At 35.5% G+C, this 7,298-nt stretch overlaps 1 pseudogene; it reads right to left on the bottom strand.

Annotated features, from left to right (window-relative positions):
- Window positions 1–847: 847 nt before the first annotated feature.
- Window positions 848–5,985, bottom strand: LOC113692225 (uncharacterized; annotated as a pseudogene).
- Between the last annotated feature and the right edge of the window lie 1,313 nt (window positions 5,986–7,298).

The following is a 7,298-nucleotide window of genomic DNA, read 5'->3' as shown; positions in this document are numbered from 1 at the left end:
AATCATTTAATTTATATTAAATACTTCATTATTTGTAAGTAAAATTCAAGAAATGTTACACTAATACTTTTACAAAAGAGAAACTGGTAGATTTTGTATTTAACATAAATTAAATATGAAGCAACACTTACAGGTGGTTTAATTATGGGCTACATTTACTGACAAACATTTTCTAGGAGAAGGAAGCTAACTAGCGGTGTTCTAGACGACAATAGCTACTATATACAAATCTTTACTCCCAATCTCATTGAAGAACTTGCTCATGAAAAACCTGTTCATATACTTAGATCACATTAAGTTAATTGTAAATCACAAATTTCAATAATCTTATTATCTTCATAATATAGTATATATCAATCACAAAAGCCATTAAATATATAATACAAACATTCAATAAAATGTACAAACAAAACCATTAAAATTACAAATCAAAACCAAAACAAACAAGAAACCAATAATTCCATTGATCAATCATTTGATACTGCAACTTCGGATACCTACCACACAAACTTAGAGCTCAAAATCAAACACCACCAAGTCCATCCAAAAAACAAACAACGACATTGTTTATCATAAGATAAACAGTAACATTTTCGAAGCAACCAAAAACCTATTTACATATAACCAAGACAAAAAAAAATTTATATACATTACAATTACCACTACATTTAACAAAAAAAAATAACAAACGAATTCTAACAAAATATTTTACAAACTTCACGCTGAATACACAATACAAAAAAAAATTAATTTCCAACAAATATACACTACTTAATTAAATGCACACCAAACCAACAAACCCAACCATAAAAATAACCACCTAAACTAATAAAAATTCAGTAGAAAATAACGCAAAAACCAACACTGCTTCTATTAAATTATATAAAATTTATAATGAACGACCACAATAAACAAAAATAATTCATAGACATATACAAAAAAAAAAAAAATACAACCAATAACCCCTAATAGGGGCACCCCGCTCAAACGCGGGGTCTCACCACCTAGTTCTATGATAGATTGTACAGTTAATACAACTGCCCTTCTATGATCTTATCAGGCATTCTCTAGGTAATCCACCCATCCCCAGGCATATCCCCACAAAAAATAGAACTTGCCAATTCCTTGTGATAATGATCAGTACGTAGAGGGGTCACCAACACATCTGCTGCGTGCTGTTGCCCAAGTTTCCCTTTCTTGTTAGCGGTTCCAGTAAGGATACCGTGCAATAATGTGATCAGAAGCCTTCTTATAGAACTCCAGAGTAAGAGAACTCCTCAAGCCAGAATGGTACTGGAATTGATATATTATCAGTACACCATCAAATCATGTTACCAAAAGATTCATAGACATAGACATAAATAATCCACAGATATAATAAGATTCCATATACACACAACATAGAAATGAAGAAATATTTGTTGCCTCTATCATTTTCCTACATAGTTTCCCATGGACCTAGACCAATAAACTGCATCAGGAAACAAAAAGTAACAACTAATCTAAGGTCAAGCAATCCAGACTTTGATTGCAAAATACCTATAGCATGGCTTGGTCAACTAAAAACATGTCACAAACAGTTATAAGCGGAAAAGGGAGGAGGAAAGAGGTTTAAAAGATCGCTGCCAGCAGTCATAAGGTGTTTATCAAACAGATTTTCTAGTTCGAGTTATGTCCACAGCTGGATTGCCAAATCATTTTCCATTTACAACCTACTTAGCAATATTTTCATGTACACATGCTAGCATAAAGATGGCGCAGGCGTAAAGAGCATAAAGAAGAGAAAGTATAGACTACATTGGTCTCTTCAGTTTCACTAACAAAATTTACCCATGTAGCTTACGTTTCATAGTTAGGAAGGACCAAGGGTTGGCTCGGAAGCAGAATATGTTAATTTGTAAACATTAGCATCCAAAAGCCAAACAAAGATGCCATAAAACATCTGAAATCCCTAGCTGAGACAGGATGCTTGAAATTCCAAAGAGGAACCAAAAATAACAACACAAACGTGATTGTGAAAGTCAATAAATATATTCTCAGGATTTTAATTTTATCCCTCAGACAACCTCAACGACAGAGCATAATAATATAGGAAGCAATGGAGTAAGTTGCGAAAGGAAAAGAGGCACATATGCTGCATTAAGTGGTATACTGTATAGAAAGGAGATTGTCACTGCATAATACCTGCATACTTATATAGGGAGCTTCATCGGCACGAGTTATTATACAAGAATCAAGAACTGGAACAAAAAAGTAATCCGCTTCTTCACCATTCAATGTTCTGTGAGGACTGGCCAACAAACTCTCATAGAGTGCCATCTATAGTAACTAGTAAGAGTAAGGGACAGAATAATGTCAATATTGCACCATATAACATCTTTCTATAGATGCTTTGATACACTTTCAGGAATACCTGTGCACCATAAAGATGATTGGTCCATATTGTCTCATTCCTATGATCATAGATTCTATTTACACACTTGAGCTTGAAATGACAACCCTGAAATTTACAATACAATAAACAGAAGCCTAAATATTTCCATCTGGAGTAGGAAAGATTACAAGGGTTAAGATATAAGCATCCTGACCTCCAATAGAAGACTGTTAAATTCTGGCAGCAAATCGTAAACATATATGAGAGGCCTTTTCTTTGCCACTACAGCAGTTAGATTGTCTATTTTTCCAGTTTGTTTGTCACTATCTGGAATTTTGATCTGAGCTGGTCGAAGCCCCTTGGGCCATTCTGCAACAGAAGGAATACTCAATCTGTCCCGTACCAGCCTTTGTCACACTGCAGAAGTCACAATGAAGGGATCAAAAGAGACAGGTAAGGTCAAAATCCATGAGCATATCAGAGCCTGTGTCAATTTTGCAGCTAGACTGATATAAGTTTTGCAAAAGGAAACCAACAGTGAAAGCACACAAGTGGATTTCCATACATCAGTTGTGTGAGGATCTCATGCAGGATATACACTTTGGTTTCAATTTTTTTAGTAGCATGTCATCTTTATATGGGGTTTTCCTGCATAAGAAACTGAGGAACACACTATGAGCTTATTGTAGTGTAGAGTATGTCAATGGCTACTGCTTGATAATATTCAGTACTATATAGATGAATTTCATGGCAGTACTGTACAGGTTCTTGTGCAGATCAAACTATAATTAGAATTGAAATTATTAAATAAGTATAAAAGTTCCACACCCCTTGTAAATGATCATTAGTTTTACCTGACAAAATCCACCACGGCAGTACCCATGACCAGCACATTCGTTAATACAGACACTTTGTACAGGAACCTCACAGAATCGGCCCCAGAGGCCATCATACTTGCAATCACATTCTTCTTTGAAATGAACTTTACCATCATAAGCTTCCTTTGGATCCACGTTACACCATCCTCGCCTACTTCCATTAGTTGTGAAAATGTCAACATCAGCTTTTGTCCAATCAGCAAGAGATGGACCTCCAGGTTCAGAAGGCGGCTGAACTAATTCATAAGAGTCTTGAATCAGAAAAAAATTACGAGAGAACTCAAAAATATTGTTAAATCAAAGGATTAACTTATGCTTACATAATCACAAACCCACATCCCTCTGCAACAGGACGATTTGGGTATTTTGTGCCTTCTCCACAAAAGCACATTGCCCTTGTTGCGTCACAATGAGCTGAGCAAATCGACACAACCCATCGCCCATATGGGTCCTCTTTTGATCCAGAGTAATTACAATTTAGTTGCAGTCTTTCAGAGCATCCTTCCCCTGTCATCCATAGAGATCACAAGACAATATTGTTGGATGACTGCTGAAACAGCATGAGCATTCAAATTTCAGCAAACAGGAAATAATATGCTACCATGAATTGTTCTCTATCCAAATAACTCTAAATGAATTAGAAGCAGGGGAAACACCACTAGAAGATTCTGATTTTATTTTTAATATTTACAGGAAACTCATGTTATGAACTACTAGAAAATTTTAAAGCAGAACAGGGAAGAAAGTTTTATTTACTAAATTAACCAGAAAAGAAAATGTTCACAAGACAAATAAAAAAGAAAAGAAATCCTATAATGTAAACAAGCCAAATAATATCCTTTTACAGTCGTAGAGCACAAAACAAACAGAATGCAGCGAGGAAGATTTATTTGACATCTAAACACATGTGTCAAGTTCCCCATACAAGCACAGCCAAAACAAACTTCAACATTATCTGTTATTTTAATCAAGACTCACCACCAAACCCATGGAAGCAGCGACACTGACCCAGTTGCCTATTGCAGATGCCTTGCCCGCTGCAATCGTTTTGCAGCTCTTGCCACCAATTTCCTGATGCCGCAATATTGTGTTATATTAACAGAGTAGCATGAATTGGACTCAAACTCTAATAGCAACACAAGTTTTTAAAGGTTCAAAGTTAAAAACATCCAATGCAGCAACTGTACAGATGCATAATGCAAACTCAAATCCGTTGATATCAAAACTAAACATAGCAAAAACTTGAAAATAATCGAAAGTAAACAATCATATGCATGTCTAAGTCAAATGGTTGATTTATTTTCCAGAGAGGGGGACAGTTGAAGAAATCCTTGATGACCACAAATAAAAGTACCAGGACAATTTTGACAGCAGCAGTCTTTGAGTTGCAACCAGATAACCACCTCCCAATTTCTGCTTTCCATGGAGCACCACGATAGACAACAGCATTTCGTGAATCAGCAGGATATTGGATGTTTAAATCAACCATTGACTGTTGCTTTTGATTCTCATCGTCTTTGCCTCATTCAACAGGCCCACTTAATTGCTTGCTACCATCAGTTGAGCCATTCACCGGCATATTACCACCATCAGATATATTATTAGGGACAACAGTTTTGCCTTGTCTAGATCCATTTACTTGAATAGATGAGTTCTCAATCATGTCAACCTGCCTAGACCCAAAATTGTCTAGAGGACTCTCTGGAGAAAGAAAAAAATGAACCACTGTCACTAAGGCCACTACTGTAGCAATAACTCCTATCAGGGACCATGAGCTCCATTTTTGGAAGGTTAACATCATCCCTGAAAATCCTCTGCACCTTATGTATGCCCAAAGTCAAATCTTTGACTTTTACCAACCAATCTTCTACTTCATCCTCAGGCTTGTGGGACAGTTTTACCAGTTACCAACTTCAATTAGCCTCCGACAATTATTTTCCTATGACATTCCAGGAAATGTCAAAAAAATCATGAATTCACAACATACCCTGAGATACATAGTAAACAATCAAAACAGCCAAATTTCAGCAGATTAAGTCATCATGCAAAATAATAGGCACAATTTTGCATCATCACAACGTCTTTTTCATGAACAGAACTTTTTAATTTTGTCAAATGAGATGATCAATTGAGGTCAAGCCAACTCAAACAGATGGAAACATAGCAAAAGTTGCCAACTTTGGCAAACAGATTCCAACTCAGAGTGACTATTCTGTCCATCACAAAATGCGAATTCAAGAAAAATGCTGACTCTTCTGCACTAAGACAGCAGACCGGAGTGTGAAATGCCTTCTGCAGATCTCAATTAACCTCAATATTAATAGAATCAAGAACCCTTACCAGAAACCGTTCAATTCGATTGAAACACACACACTGAAAATTTTCAGCTGAACTTGAAAATACAAAAAATGCAGAAAATCCCATAAGTCTTGTTGAATTTCACACGCAAAAACACACACTATAACAGAAGTTAATAAAGGGATTACCAGTTGAATAGGGAGAAATTTGTTTGTATATGATGCAGCCCAGATGAAAATTACTGCCAAATTTTGAATGCTGACTTCGCATATGCATATGTGGGTGGGTGAATACATACATGTACGATGAAACAACAAAAGGGCTTGGTATAAACGTCTGAAACGTCTTATGTCCTTGTGTCCTTTGGTAAATATAAGGAAGCTGCCAAGTATTTTGGCTGGAAGTGTTTGAATAGAGCTAATCAGTGAAGGTTGGAATCTGGAAAGGTTCCAGTTAAAATGGCAGAGAATACCCCTATTTCTGGCACGTTGCCAGTTGCCACGTGAATCTAAAGGGCAATTTGGGAATTTTATTTGGATATTTACAACAGCTTTTGGATATTTTTGACATTTACTAAATACATTTGCACTTTCTCAATATAATAAATTATAGTAACAGCCGTTCATGCCTTTATGCAGAACTCTAGTCAAGTGAGCTTGAGTGGACTTTTCTGGAGGAATTGCATTTAGTAGCTTACCTGGTGCTCTTCTACAATAAAATATAGCTCATGAACTAGTGCGTTTCACCCTTGCGTCGGCTCGATGGATTCGGGATAGTCTAATTAGGTCTCGAGATTGTATATTCGAATCATCTCTTTATTTTTTATGTATTTTTGAGGGGTGGAGTGCACAGACACAGGAAGATTAGTTTGACAAAATTGAAATACTTCCTGTGTTGAAAAAAAAAATTAGCACATTTCGCTAAAATATCTCATTCTGTTAAATTTTTGTGGAATTTTCTCCTACTTTTATTGAACAATTCATATTGGACAATTTCTAGCTAATTTAGGAATAAAATATTTTTTGTTATAAAGAAAAGGGCAAACTCGAAATGTTGTTTTGTTATGGTGGCAAATACACCCAAGATTGCATCCTTCAGAATAATAGGTCGGTCTGATTTTGAGTTTATTAATTGTGAGCTATAGTCTAATTTATGTTAATATTAGTCCCATTAATTTTTTGGTATTTTGCCTCCAATCTCATTATTCTATAAGTTTGCGTGTAAAGTGTGAATATCCCATTCCATATTAAAAATCATCTCATGATCCACTGTGCTAAATTGTATAAAAAATCGAATGGACTTCAAATTTCTAATAGGATTAAAACAGAGTGAAATAATTAAAACTCTTAGTCAATACCTTGGTATTTCACCGTTAATGTTGCTAAATTTTTAAAGTGAGTGAAATGAAACTAATGAAGTCAACTAATTTGCCTTTACTTGATGATGAATTAAAAATCCGCAACCAACGGATCTTGGTATAAGCAGAAAGGGCTTGCATCTCTTAATCATGAGGTCTCAGATTTAAGAATCAAAATCCATAAAAACGGAAAAGAAAACGTTGAGAGAGCTTTTCCCGTAAGGATCCGACGCGACTCGAACAGAATTAATAGACGGTAAAACGGATGTAAATACCTGTGAATTATATCAAGAGATCTTGTCAACAAATCCTTTTGAGCAGTTTTGATAATTTATATGTGTTTTAGTGAAAATCATGGGAGAGTATTAAGAGATAATTTATGGAGGTAAAG

The sequence above is a fragment of the Coffea arabica genome, chromosome 6c (assembly GCF_036785885.1).
Source record: "Coffea arabica cultivar ET-39 chromosome 6c, Coffea Arabica ET-39 HiFi, whole genome shotgun sequence".
In the NCBI taxonomy this organism is placed as follows: Eukaryota; Viridiplantae; Streptophyta; class Magnoliopsida; order Gentianales; family Rubiaceae; genus Coffea; species Coffea arabica.
This window is presented reverse-complemented; position numbering and strand designations above follow the sequence as displayed.